The following is a 15,637-nucleotide window of genomic DNA, read 5'->3' as shown; positions in this document are numbered from 1 at the left end:
GCGTTTCCTGTCGCGAGCATTAGGCCTACCCATGCAAGTGAGATACCATTTTTATCAGGAGACGTGGGGGAACACAAAATAGCAAAACAAGTGTTATTGTCCCTTGTCTTTCTCTACATTTTTTCCTTCCAAATGTAAAACAGTGTGTAAAAAAGACGTTGATTTGAGAAATGCCCTGCAATTCACATGCTAGTAGGGCACCCTGGAATTCAGAGATGTGCACATAACCACTGCTTCTCAACACCTTATTGTGTGCCCATTTTGGAAATACAAAGGTTTTCTGGATACCTATTTTTCACTCTTTATGTTTCAGCAAATAAATTGCTGTATACCTAGTATAGAATTAAAACCCATTGCAAGGTGCAGCTCATTTATTGGCTCTCGGTGCCTAGGGCTCTTGGTGAACCTACAAGCCCTATATATCCCCGCAACCAGGAGACTCCAGCAGATGTAATGGTATATTGCTTTCAAATATCTGACGTAGCAGGAAAAAGTGAGAGAGTAAAACGTGGAGAACAATAACTGTTTTTTTACCTGAATTTCAATATTTATTTTTTCAGCTGTTATTTTCTGTAGGAAAACCTTGTAGGATCTACATAAATTACCCCTTGGCAAATTCAGAATTTTGTCTACTTTTGAGAAATATTTATCCGTCTGAGAACCAGCATTGGTTTCATACCCATTTCTGTCACTAACTGGAAGGAGGCTGAAAGCACAAAAATAGTAAAAATGGAGTATGTCCCAGTAAAATGCCAAAATTGTGTTGACAAATTGGGTTTTCTGATTCAAGTCTGCCTGTTCCTGAAAGCTGGGAAGCTGGTGATTTTAGCACGGCTGGCCCGTCACACTTTTGCAAAGTTTTATATCTGTCAAAAGCAAACTCCCAAAGTGTGATTACCCCAAAACGTGTTGATATTGGCTACACTCCTTTTAACTTACCTACATGTCCCTAGTATAGGGTACTCAGTGTGCCCAGGGCCTGTAAGTCAATTGTTACTTGTGGACTGTGGCACACATTGTACCACCATTAGATAATGAAAAACAGGACTGCAGGCCTTTCAGTGTAGCCTGTCAGTGCAGTTTTTAAATTGCTATTTCAACCAGTTAAAATAATCTATTTTTACAGGCCTAAAACCACATTTTTAAATAATATCAAGTCACCCTTAAGTAAGCCTTAACTGCCTTTGAGGTTCCATACATTGTACTTAAAAGTAGGACATGAAAAAGTTTAATGTTAAACAAGGCATCAAAAAACATTTTTGGAAGCAGGGTCTACTCTTCCGTAGGGAAGCAGTGGAAGAGAATAATAAAAGTATATCATTTTATCTTCACTTAGGAAACAATTACACAGTTCATTTTGAACTTTTGAAAATACTTATTAGAAGTACAATTCATTGGCAAAGTCGGATTTGTAATAAATATTTTAAAAGTCACAATTAGCTGCTAGAGTGGATGAGCTCACAACTGTCACACCGGAGCTAAATAGCACATTGATGGGGTGTGAAAGTGCTCCAAGATTTGAACCAAAGGCCCTGACTGCGGAGGGAGGGGTTGTTCTATTCCTTGGACAGGATGACCACTGGGAGGGAGGGGTTGTTCTATTCCTTGGGCAGGATGACCACTGAGCAGTGCCCAGGAACGTAATTAACTTCAAAGAGGCCGACGCTCTCATAGGCAGATGTTAGCTGGCACCTGGGTTTGACACTCTTTATTCCACCTAAACAGCCAGGCACCAATCCTACTGAGGGAGATGCTGCCCACAGAACCAATTGTGAAGGGCCACAAAGGAGGAGTTGCACATTTATTGGCCCTACTTCTGGGGTGGGCGTAGGAGCTCTCACAAGGGAAGAAAGGTTTGCAATGTTGGATTGAGCAGAGAGAATGGTTGTAGGATCATTTAATGTAGGACATATAGGAACTGCTGCAAAAATAGGTAGAATTATCCCTTGGAGCTTTTTCCCTATTGCTGAAGAAGGGGGCAAGAGTCATCCACACCCGACAGGGTAGTGCCAGACACAATGTGGCACCCCTGTACACCTTCTTCAGAACACTACTGGACCTTTGGAAGACAGAAGAAGGGCTGCACTTGCCATTGAGCCCTCTGAGGAGACCTTAAAAGCTGAACTACTCATATTTGTACCCAGGACAAGGAAGTGGATGCCAAGGTTTAGTTGGCTGATCTCCTGTTATGCTACAAGGACACAACAAACTGCTAAAAGTCCATTTCCTGAAGAGCCTGGCTGACCAGTTACAACTGCCCTAGACCCTGCTCATGGCTTCATTTGGAGTGGGTCTTGACCTCTAAGTGGTACTGCTCAAGATTTGACTCCCTTGCCTGTGTCAAAGTATGCACCTCCTAACATCCTGTAAAGCTCCAAAGACTTCCAGAGGACCAGGACAAGCCTGCCAATTCAATCCAATAAAGGGACATTACTGCTGGGCTAAATATTCAGTTTCCTCCGCCTCAGAACGGTTTTGCAGCAACAAATCTGTTTCAGTGGGACATCATGGACGAGGTATCCAGCCTCATAGTTAACCTGAGGATTTTTAACTTCCGCTTCAGAGACTAAGGGCCTCATAAAGAATTTGCAGTCCCACTGTGGGTACGCCAAACTCATGAGTAGGACGGCCCTGCCATAGTGCTGGCACCCCCCCCCCACCCTATTACAATGTTCCTGCCGGTCTAACCAGCGGTAACATTGCAATTGAGCATTCCTGCCGGTCAGTCCATCAGGAACAGTGCTATGGGATAGTACTCAGATCCCTTGAAGGAGCTGAATGCTATCTTGTAGCACAGAAAGGGTGACAAGCACCCTCTGAATGCGCACGCACAAAAAAGCAGAGAGTGTGCAGTCCAATGGTGCTGGCCAGGGGGGCCCTGCACTGCCCATGGGCAGTTCAGGCCCCCCCTTGTGGCCCCCAGCAAACACTCACCGTCAGCCTTTCCATGCCGGTTAAACCGCCATAGAAAGGCTGGCGGTGAGGGGAGTTGTAATCAGCCAGGTAGCAGTAAGTTCAGCGCCGCACTGGCTGAGACAACTCTGACCTCTGTCATGACATCTGGAACCATATTCCCAGTAGGGACGGTGGTCCCCTGGTGGTTCCACCCACCAGGGTTGTATTTGGGTGGTCAGACCACCTAGAGTGCAGCAGTCCGACTGTCAACATGAGTGTAGCGGTCCTCGGACTGCCACAATTATTATGAGGTCCAAAGTCAGAAGGTAAAACTTTCTGACGAGGACAAACCTGTCTTCTGTATCGAAACAGCACTCCATTGCAGTCAGCATTAAATCGCACCTAGGTCCCAGCGAAGTGCAACCAGATTATGGAAATTGGCGTCTAACACTTTAGGGTGAAATTTTCCATTCAAACTATAACAATTTAGATAGACCAGTGGTTCCCAACCTATAGTCCAGGGACCCATGGGGGTCTGCAAAGCCTTCTCCGGTAGTCCGTGACTGCTTAGAAAATTAAATAATATTAACAGATTAGGTCCCTCGCGTTCAGTAATGACTCAGTGGGTGGTACCCAGATTCCAATAACAAGTCAGAGGGGATCCCTGGGTTCCAGTAATGATGAGGTGGGGGTCCACAGAAGTCAAAAGTTTGGGAACCACTGATATAGACAGTTCTCCTTATTGCATTTTAGGGTAATATTGTTTATTAAATACATACTCTATTGTTCATAAATTAGAGTGAGATTTGTCTTGTGTTGTCTTTTTTAACCATGTTGGTACTTCTAAATGTTTTACACATTTTCTTAAATAACGCCTGTATACTCTGTGCCTTTGCTTCTAAGGGTTGAGCTCAGGTTATGTTATTGAAACTTTTTTTGACCTAGTAAGATTAGTGGCGATATAACTTGTGGTGGACTACCATTCACCAAAACTAATAATTCACTTTCTCACAGCCTTCGATTGTCAGCTGTTTTCACAAAGGGATAACTATCCTGACTTAGACCCCTTCACAGGCAAAGTGTTAAGCTTTAGCTGCATCTTGATAGGCATGTATTTTAAATCCTTTCTCTGAATAAATGCAGGTAGCATGTATTATCTTCCTAGTGCCAACTTCAAATTATTTAAACATTGAATCTATCTTTAATTTCCCCTAAAAACTACAAAACTAATCGTTATGGCAAATGTGCACTTTTAAATTAAATGTTTGCTAAAGTTTTAAGAACACATTTTCATTTTGATAGCTTTAGTACATGTTCCTATGTATGGCTTGGAGCTTATCTGAGAAGACCTTATTTTAGTGTACACGCTAGGGAAGAATAATATAAACATTTTTGCAACTCAGCCCAAACAAACGAAACCAAACTAAAGCCCAGAATCATGCACATGATATGTGTTAGACCTGTCAGCCTTAGGGTGATCTTCCCCCAAATATTTTGCCTTACTCTAGCTGTTTTTGCTGAATTCATTTTGATAGCTTTAGGACTCTGTGTACTTTACTACTGCTAACCAGTGGTATAGTGTGTGTGTTCTCTCCTTTAAATATGATAAAATTGTCATATACCAAATTGGAACATTTTGTTTACTTATAAGTCCCTAGAAAAGTGCACCCAGAGCCTGTAAATTAAATGTTAACAGTGGGCCTGAAGCACTAAATGTGCTGCACATGTAAATAGCTTTTTAAACATGTCTCAAATGCCATTGTGTCAATGTGTAATTTTAGGCAAAGTTTGCGCTTTGAAGGCCATTGTGGATAAAAATCACTTTGTGGGATCTACGCCAGGCATACCACCTGGACTCCCATGGGTGTCTAGTTTAAAGAAAAGTCTGGTTTTGGTAGGTTTCTTTGTGTGGCCGCCGATCCCCAGACAAAATAAATTGCCACTCCCACTTCCAAATCAGATCATTTTTGTGACAGAAAATGTTGATGTCTCCAAATTGTATTTAGGCTCCTTTATGGTTGCATCCACTAGGCCTACCCATACAAGTTTGGCACTGTTTTTATGGGGATACTTAAGGAAATGGTAGGTGGTCAGAAATTTGTGGCTCTCTCCATATCTATCCATCATAGAAATGTGATAAAAATGTGTTTTTTTGTCAAAGTTTGAGGTTGGTAAGGGCTGCTCGGTAAGAAACCCTGGTGCCATGCAAGTGACCCTAACCTTGTTTACACTGGTTATCTATTTTTCAAACATATGCACATTTGCTAGGTTTCCCCCAGGAGCTGGCTGAACTAGGGCCCGAAATCCACAGCTAGCCACATTGGAAAAAAGGGTCAGTTTTCAGTGGAAAAATGGGATAAGTCCATGTTGCATTTTGGGACCTTTCCCTACTCACAAAAATGTGGTACCATTTTTTTCCGGAGACTTGGAGGAATGCTGGGTGTTTGTGTTGCTCCCCGCAGACTCCAGACATTTTCCTCACAAAAATGTGAAGAAAATATGTGCTACTTAGACAAAGTTTGAGGTTTGCAAAGGTTTCTGAGTAAGAAAACCTGGCAGGAGCCACACAAGTCCACCCTGGATACCCCGATGTGTCTAGTTTTCATAAATGTACAGTTTTTTCTGGGTTTCTCTATGTTCCCGCTGAGCTAAGACCCAAATTCCACAGCTACCCACATGAAAAAAGGGTTATTTTTCAGTGGCAAAAATGTGATCTCTATATATTGTGGTTAGGGCCCTTTATAGCCACAGGCACTAGGCCTACCCACATTGAGGTGCCATTTGTATCAGGAGACATGTGGGAATACAGAATAGTAGACCATTTGTTATTAGCAATTGAATTTCTCTGCATTTGTACCTTCTAAATATAAGGCAATGTGTAGGAAATAAGAAATTTTTTATGAACACTCTCTACATTACATGGTAGAATGGATATCCACAAGTTGATAGATGTACAGATAACCACTGCTGTGCTGGTGTCTATTTCCGAAATACATGGGTTACTTTGATACCCATTTTCACTCTCTATATTTTACCTTATGAATTGCTCTAAACCCAGTACACAATGAAAAAACATTGGACGTTGCAGTTCAGTTGTTGGCTCTGGGTACCATGGGGTATTGAAGAACCCACAAACCTTATATAGTCCCTCAACCTGAGGAGTGAGCGAAAGTAATGGTACATTGCTATAGTAAATCAGCCATTGTGACAAGAAGTTGCAATTGAAAACTTTGTAATAAATGACTACTTTGTCCTACTTATTTTCAATATGTTTTTATTTCAACACAGTTTATTTCGGAAAACATTGAGGGAATCTACACAAATGACTCCTTACTGAATTTAAAATGTTGTCAATTTTTCAGAAATCTACAGTCTTCCCAGATCACCCATTGGTTTCCCCCCTGGTTTCCATCACAAACTGTAAATAGGTTGAAAGCACAAAAATTAGGGATAATGGGCTGGCTACCGCTGTGAAAAATGCCAAAACTGTGGTGAAAAAATAGTTTTTTTATTCATTCAACTCTGCATGTTCCTGAAAGCCAGGAAAATGTTGACTTTAGCACAGCAAATCATTTGTTGAGCCATTTTTTGGACAAAACAAAAGCTTTTTTTGTGGAACACTTTTTTTCTATAATTCCCAGAAAAACCCAAGTGTTGTTACATTTGGATTATTTTCCCCTCCAGAGGAATCCACAAACCCATGGTATTGTTGGAATTCCCAGGACATTTGATAAAAAAGATGCAAAGTTGGCATGGATAACTTTTATGAAAAAAAAGTTATTGAAGGTGTAAGCGTGAACTATCCAAAAAAGTCAAAAAATAGGCTTAGCATTCTAGGAGGAAAAGGCCTAGCAATAAAAGGGTTAATCAGACTCCAAATTACATCAATAAAATAACGGTGTACTCTTATTTAGGCTCTATTTAAAGCTCGGTCATCTGGTAAAAATTCTGAATCTTTAAGTGGTACCTGTTTCCTGAACCAAGAACAAACATTTTCTACGTCTTCCTTGTTCTACTATCTATATAGGATTCTTGTTAAGAAGGCAAATTAAAAGACTCCTATATTGACTGGAGCACACTCATTGCTGCTTTGTCTGCTTGACTAACTTTAGTGCCCATGTGCCTGTAAGTCATTGTCACTTGGTAGTTGTGACGGTTCAGGAAGGGCACAGTACATGGAAACAGCAGTGCAAATTCCTGGAAATTTAAAGGCTTTTTGCCTTTAGTGCTATTCAGTGTATATTGAAGGAGATGAGTAGTGACATTCGGCACATACCAGACCATAGGCTGGGCTCTTGACCATTTGTTGACTAAGTCGAGAAATCCTGAAGGAACCTGAACTTGCCAGATATGGAATCCAACTTCTGGAATAAGAAGTTGAATTCATCAGCCTGCCAGTCCTCTTAGCATCAGCTGTGTGCTAGAAGACGTGAAGCACGATGCTTACCTGTTTCCCTCTTCATGCCAGCTTTACTGGTCACAATAGAATCTCGAATGCTTGGAATCAGTTTATTTTGGTAGTTACAAAGTGCCCTGCTACTGAGCACACAATCCAAACTCCAGGAATAAAACTGTAGATGAAGAACATAACCACAGAGAACTGGAGTGCATTTTCCAAAATAGGTTACTTTCTTCCAGCCTATCAGTCAGTGCTATCTTGGTGCAATGAGGTATTGTTTGAAAAAGCTTTAGAATTGGTGTGTTTTCCCCTTAAACTTGTTGCCTCTGACCTGTTTTCTGACTTCATTTTTGCTGGCCTTTAGGATTCTTGGTACTTTAGCACTGCTGACAAGTACTAAAGTGCAGGTGTTTGTACTCCAAACATGGTAACATTGGCTTCTTCACATTTCACATATTTTATTTTCTTGTAAGTCCCTAGTAAAGTGAACTGTATGTGCCCTGGGATTTGTAAATGCTACTAAGGGGCCTGCAGCACTGATTGTGCCACACACTACAGTAGCTTTTCACACATGTCTCCTGCCTGCTACTGTAGAGCCTTTGTGTGCAGTTTTAAACTGGCATTCTGACCTAGCAAGTGTACCCAGGTGTTAGGCCCAAACCTTCCTTTTATGACATGTAAGTCACCACTAAGGGAAGCCCTACTTAGCCTCGATGGCAGGGTGCAGTGTATTTAAAAAGTTGTGGATGTACTTTTAAGTTTAACATGCCCAGATAGTGAAAAACTCTTAATATTCACTATTGCAAGGCCTGTCTCTTCTCTAGGATAATGCTGGTATTACCTTAAGACGTCTTTTAAGTGTAATTTCTAATTGGGAAAATATATAAATAAGGGGTTTTGTCTCTCTGTACTCACAAATTAAAACCACAATTTATGGTGAAGTTGGATTAGACTGTAAGCCTGAAATGCTACTTTTTGAAAGTTTAAATTTTCTTACTTTACCCATTCTGTGCCTCTGCCTGTCTCTGAATGCACATATGGGGTTGTTGACAGTTGGGCTTTGTACATTCTCTTTAGACAGTCACACACAAAGGAAGTGTGGTTATGACATTTTTATCCTGATGGCCTTTCACCAGGCTCATGGGTCTTCTTGGGCTAGATATGGAGCAAGGACCTTATACTCACACCTGAATAGTTTTGTGCTTCTCCTCAGACAAAGGAATGCATAAGCTCCTGTAGAGTGTCTGGAGCTAGGCAACAGAAAGGCAGGGTCCTTGTGATCTTCAAAGGCCTCTTTGAAGTCTCCCACACTTCAAAGGCGCTTTTGGACCCCAAGTCCCACCAAAATCAGATCCCTACTGGAACCAAGGACACACTGCCATGAGAAAGGATTGCTGTACTGACAGGAGGGACTGCCACTCGATAACTACATTGCTGTGTTGACCTACTGCTTGTTGTGCTGAAGGATGGACTGCCATTTTGCTATTTGCTTTGCTGTGTTGGCTGCTACCTGCTGCTTCTTACCTGCAGTGAGAAGGACTGGCCTTGCTCTCTACTTCTTTGAACCCAAGAATCTTCCAAGGGCTTGCTGGCTTGCCTCCTGTTCTTCTGCAGTCTCTGGGACATTAAACACTCCTTGCCACTCTCCTGGTGCTGCTGGACTCTGCCACCTGTGAGTCCTACCCTTGCCTAAGGTGCCCCCTCCAGTCCTGTGCCTCAGAAGTGGGTTCTAAAACCTACAAAAAGAAATGCATCACCTCAAGTGCAGGTGAAAATTCGGTACACTGCTCCATTGACGGCTGCGCTGCAGCAGATTCACAGACTGCATGGCCCAGTGCCGACACAGTGCATTTAGTTTCACAGAGCCTGGCGATGACGCAGTGCAGTAAAGATATTAACACAATGTGTCCTTGCAGTGAACGCATTGCTCCATCAAAGGTACTGTTTCAGTGGACCTTTGTGTGGGCTCTGTAGCCGCCATACCCCCCATTGCGGTCGGCCTGGATTTTGATTTTGCACTGGTCCCTCACCACCTCAAGTGACATTTTGACTGCTATTGACTTCTAAGCTCTGTTTTCACATATAGGGGGTCATTACAACCCTGCCGGACGGTGTTAAAGCGGCGGTAAGACCACAAACAGGCCGGCGAAAAAAAAAGGGAATTATGACCGTGGCGGAAACCGCCAACAAAGACAGCCACTTTAACCCTCCGACCGCCACGGCGGTACAGACAAGCAGCGCAGCGGTCAACGCCAACAGACAGGTGGGAGCAAAGTACCGCCCACAGTATCACAACCTACCAATCTGCCACCTTTTCCGGGGTGGATTCACCGTGGATAAAAACACGGCGGAAACAGACATTTCAATGGGAAAACGCTCACCTCTACACACGAGGAAGGAGGGCACCATGGAGCCGGAACTCCAAATACCCCCTGCAATAGTCTTCCTGCTCCTGTACGATCATCAGCAACATCCGCGCCAAAGACAACGGTGAGTACTGCACCTACGACATAGGAGAGGGGGGAGGCAAAAGTCAGGGACACACACATGCAATACGCCCACCCCGACCCTCATCCACTACAACACACACACCAATGCATATCCAAACATCACAGTAACAACCCCCAACCCCCCCGGAAGAATGCAAAGACAAAAGGAAATTAGTGCAACCATTGTAATGTATCAAAATACAGTAAGCTAATATATACAGATATATAAACACATTCAACAGAATATACATCACGATTAGTAGTGCAGGTATGCACCATTCAATATCCGTGGACCACTGGCCCCAAAATGCATGGGCGAGGCCCACATCAGATACCTGAGCAAAACGGAGAGAACACTGCTGGGGCATCAGATCGAAATACAACAGGCACCTCAGGGGGAAGGGAAGGGGGGGCACCTCATCCGTATGACAGCACCACGCCAGATCCACGAGGGGGCTCCATGCCCATTGATGTATCCTGGGGAGTGCAAAGCCACAGTCTCACAAGTCTTTTCAGTGGGTGGTTTGCCCACTGTACCATCCTGGGGAGTGCAAAGCCACAGTCTCTCATGTCTCTACAGTGGGTGGTTTGCCCACTGTACCATCCTGGGGAGTACAAAGCCACAGTCTCACAAGTCTTTTCAGTGGGTGGTTTGCCCACTGTACCATCCTGGGGAGTGCAAAGCCACAGTCTCACAAGTCTCTACAGTGGGTGGTTTGCCCACTGTACCATCCTGGGGAGTGTAAAGCCACAGTCTCACAAGTCTTTTCAGTGGGTGGTTTGCCCACTGTACCATCCTGGGGAGTGCAAAGCCACAGTCTCACAAGTCTCTACAGTGGGTGGTTTGCCCACTGCTTTATCCTGGGGAGTGCAAAGCCACAGTCTCTCAAGTGGATGACAGTCTCCACTGGTTCTGGAGGGGGACTGGGCCCAGAGTGCTTCATCCTGTTAAGTACTGAGGTAGTGGATGACAGTCTCCACTGGTTCTGGAGGGGGACTGGTGCCCATAGTGCTTCATCCTGTTAAGGACTGAGGTAGTGGATGCTGTTCTCCACTGGTTCTGGAGGGGGACTGGTGCCCAGAGTGCATCACTCTCCCCGTGACGGTCTCAGTTCCGTCACTGCCCCTGCCGCACATGGGCTACCGGTGCTTGAGTTGGCGGTGCTTGCCCTGTTCAGTGGTGCTTGTCATGGCGGTCTTTTCCCTGTTCAGCGGTGCTTGACTTTGCAGTTTCTGACCTGTTCAGCGGTGCTTGCCCTGTTCAGCGGTGCTTGACCTTGCAGTTTCTGACCTGTTCAGCGGTGCTTGCCATGTTCAGCGGTGCTTGACTTTGCAGTTTCTGACCTGGTCAGCGGTGATTGCCATGGCGGTCTTTGCCCTGTTCAGCGGCGCTTGCCCTGTTCAGCGGTGCTTGACTTTGCAGTTTCTGACCTGTTCAGCGGTGCTTGCCATGGCGGTCTTTGCCCTGTTCAGCGGTGCTTGCCCTGTTCAGTGGTGCTTGCCATGGCGGTCTTTGCCCTGTTCAGCGGTGCTTGCCCTGTTCAGCGGTGCTTGACTTTGCAGTTTCTGACCTGTTCAGCGGTGCTTGCCATGGCGGTCTTTGCCCTGTTCAGCAGTGCTTGCCCTGTTCAGCGGTGCTTGACTTTGCAGTTTCTGACCTGTTCAGCGGTGCTTGCACTGTTCAGCGGTGCTTGACTTTGCTGTCTCTGACCTGTGCAGCGGTGTTTGCCATGGCGGACTCTCATTGCCCAGTGGGGTTGTGGCTGCGGGGGCCCTCCTGGGCACTGACTCTGGTGGTGGTCTCCTGACCAGTGACGGTGGGACTGCCCTCCTGGGCACTGACTCTGGCGGTGGTCTCCTGACCAGTGATGATGGGACTGCCCTCCTGGGCACTGACTCTGGCAGTGGCGTCCAGGCCAGTGACGATAGGGCTGGCAGTGGCCTCCTGGGCAGCGGGGATGATGGCGGCCTTCTCCGCCGTGCTGCTCTTCCCAGACTTTGGCGCTTTCTTCTGCCCTTTCCCCACCTTGGGAGGAGTCACAGCTGAGTCGACACTCCCCGGGACCCTTGTGAGCGGCTTTGCCGGCTGGAGTCTTCCCCCTATCCCGTTAGGCACTGTCCAACTTCTGGTGCTGCACAGGGGGGGACCGGCTGTGCTTTGGCTCCGTGTCACACTGGCTGCCCTGGTGCCCGGTGCACTCCACATACCTCTAACAGGCACCACTGGTACCGGAGATTTTTTGGCTGAGGTGCTAGTACGGGACTTATGAATTGGAGGGGGGGTGGTGGGAAAGAGGTCAACGTTGCTCAGGCAAAGTTTCTGACGAACACTGGGACGGGTAGCTGGAGGGGGTCTGGGAGTGGAGGAAGAGGGGGTGGTTGTAGGAGGTGTAACTTTTGATGATTTGGGTGCAGGTGCATGTTCTGGAGGCTGTCGTGAGGTGGATGGATGTTGGGTGTGTGTGTGCCCGCGTTTGTGTACTTTGGGAGGGGGCGTCACAGACACACTGGGAAAGGACACAGGGGACGTGTAAACGGTAGTGGGGGTGGTGAGTGCAGGTGAGCGGGGTGTGGTGGTGGGTGTTCTGGTGCAAGTCCTAGTGGCTGTAGTGGTAGTGCATGCAGTTGAGAGTGTAGACAAGACTGGGAGGGAGGAGGGAGATGATGAGGAGGGGGACACAGTGGAGTCAGTGGATGTTGCTGTGTCTGTATGTGGGTGATGCTTGTGTGAGTGCCTGTGGGATGTGTGGTGCCTATGTTTGCCTGAGCTTCCATTGTGCGTTGACGTGTGTGCAGGCTGGTCTTATGGTGTGCTTGGGATAGGCAGAGGTACAGGGGATTGGGTCTGGGTGGAGGAAGTTGGAGGGGGAGGCTAGAGACAGGGACAATGGCTGCCATCAGTGCTGAGGCCAGAGATTGCAGGGTTCGATGATGGGCAGCCTGACCAGAATGAATGCCCTCCAGGAATGCATTAGTGTGTTGCAACTCCCTTTCTACACCCTGGGTGGCATTCACAATGGTAGACTGCCCAACAGTGAGTGACCTGAGGAGGTCAATGGCCTCCTCACTGAGGGCAGCAGAGGTGACAGGGGCAGGGACTGAGGTGCCTGGGGCGAAAGTGATGCCCACCCTCCTGGGTGAGCGGGCACGGGGTGAAGGCTGAGGGGCTGCTGGGAGGGCGGTGCTGGTAGGGGGGGTGACGGCTGTACCTGTAGAAGTGGGGGGCACAGATGTTGCTGCCACCACAAGGGAGCTCCCATCGGAGTACGAGTCCGTGTCGCTGGTTGCTGATCCGGTGACCGCCGTGAAGCTCCCCTCGCCCTCTGTCCCACTGGTGTACTCAGAGTCTGTGGTGTGGCCCTCCATGGCCATGTGGGATGCAGCCCCCTCGTGCTCCGGTGCCACTGTACCTCCGCCTGATGATGCTGATGCACAAAAGAACAGGGAGAGCACAAAAAGGGGGGGGGGGAATGACAGAAGAAAGACAGGTGGAGTGCATGGCTTACCACTACCGTTGGCGGACAATACAGACACAGCAGCCCCTGCACTACGCCGCGCTGTTGGGCTCTACAGATGCAGTTCCTGGGATATGGCCTACATGGCTATGGTGGACCTCTGCACACATTGATGACACAGGGGCATGTATACCTGTACTTGGCACTCTACAGAAGTGGGGTGGAGTGGCACATGGCCTGCATTACGGAGGGGCCTAGCCTACGGAACTCGCCCTGGCCTAGGGAAACCCACAGCCCTCCTCCCCCACCCAGACCCCTCCACTGCGCGCAAAGTCAGCAGAATGATGTTTGACTCACCCCCTTGTGTCTGCTGTGATGCCCTCAAGCGCCCATTGAACTCAGGGTAGGCCAACTCCAGGATCTGGAACATCAGGGGGGTCATGGTGCGACGGGCACCTCTCCCACGTTGGGAGACCATCCCCAGCTGAGCCTCCGCCGTCTTCTTGCTCCAGCGGCGAATGTCCTCCCATCTTTTACGACAGTGGGTGCTCCGTCTCTGGAGGACCCCCAGGGTCCGGACGTCCTTGGCGATGGCACGCCAAATATCCTTCTTCTGGTGGGCGCTGACCTACATGACATGTACAGGGAAAGAAGAAAAGTCATTAACAACTGCACCGTCGAAGTGAGTGGCCCACATCCCTGCCCTTGCCATGTGGCACATGCATTCACAGTCCTTCATGCTCGCAGAACTCTGTCCCCTTCCTTCTTACAACCAGCCCTCTCCACCCAGGCATAGCCCATACAACTTGCACCCTATGTACTCACCTGTTGGTCTGGAGGACCATAGAGTAGCGTGTACTGGGGGAGGACCCTGTCCACGAGCTTCTCCAACTCCTGTGCAGTGAAGGCAGGGGCCCTTTCCCCAGACGCACGTGCCATTGTCTCTTCCAGACCGAGGTCACAGCAGCAATTGCAGTATAGGTCCTCTCCTGTCGAAGATCAGGTATCGAGTGATTGAACAGATAGAAAATGGCGGTGACGTCCGTGGTGGTGACGTCCGCGGCGGTGCGTATCATCACCGCCAGAGCACTTCGTCATTGGCTCCTGGGACCCATAGGGTCCAATGTTAACCAATGCAGCATTGCGCCGCGGTCTTCGACCGCCTACCGCAACGGTGTACAATGCCAGCGCAGTTACCTCACATCCAATTGTCCCAGTTTGGAGGTCAGGCAGCCGCCATTTCAGGGGCCCACATGGCTTCATTTTCAACTGCATCACACATAACTAGGCCTGGACTCAACACACTTACAGACAACTTTTTAGATTATGTTTCGTGTTCTGTGTAGCTGTGCGTACATACCTCTGAGTAGCTTGACTCTGTGGTCGCTTTTGTCCTTCCTAGGCACCGTCAGCTGGGACATGTGAGGAGATGGCGGAATCCTCCGGTGTACCGACCGCTGGTGGACCTGTTGACAATGGAGGAATGACATTTAATCATCACCTACAGGTTTGACCGTGCCACAATCCAGGAACTGTGTATCCAGTTGGAGCCAGACCTGATGTCAGCAATCTGCCATCCCACAGGAATCCCCCCTCAAGTGCAGGTTCTATCAGTGCTCCATTTCCTTGCAAGTGGGTCATTTCAAACAACAGTGGCCATGGCATCAGGGATGTCCCAGCCTATGTTTTCCAACGTGTTGTCCAGAGTGTTGTCTGCCCTGATGAAACACATGAGGAGCTACATCGTTTTCCCTCAGGTGGAGTATTTGGCAACTGTTAAAGGTGACTTCTATGCCCTTGGACATATCCCTAACATCATAGGTGCCATTGATGGGACACATGTAGCTCTGGTTCCACCCCACAGGAGTGAACAGGTGTACAGGAACCGGAAGAGTTATCATTCCATGAATGTACAGATGGTATGTTTGGCAGACCAGTACATCTCCAAGGTAAATGCTATGTTCCCTGGCTCTGTGCATGATGCCTACATCCTGGGGAATAGCAGCATCCCTTATGTGATGGGTCAACTCCAGAGGCACTGTGTGTGGCTATTAGGGGACTCTGGTTAACCCAACCTGTCATGGCTATTGACCCCAGTGAGGAATCCCAGGACAAGGGCAGAGGAATGCTACAATGAGGCCCATGGGCGGACTAGGAAGGTGATCGAATGCACCTTCGGCCTCCTGAAGGCCAGGTTCAGGTGCCTCCATATGACAGGTGGTTCCCTATTCTACTCACCAAGGAAGGTGTGCCATATCATCATCGCCTGCTGTATACTTCAAAATCTTGCTTTGCGACGCCAGGTGCCTTTTCTGCAGGAGGATGGTTCAGATGACGGTGTTGTGGCAGCTGTGGAGCCTGTGGACAGTGATGAGAAGGAAGCAGAGGAAGAAGACATT

The sequence above is a fragment of the Pleurodeles waltl genome, chromosome 11 (genome assembly GCF_031143425.1).
Source record: "Pleurodeles waltl isolate 20211129_DDA chromosome 11, aPleWal1.hap1.20221129, whole genome shotgun sequence".
In the NCBI taxonomy this organism is placed as follows: Eukaryota; Metazoa; Chordata; class Amphibia; order Caudata; family Salamandridae; genus Pleurodeles; species Pleurodeles waltl.
This window is presented reverse-complemented; position numbering follows the sequence as displayed.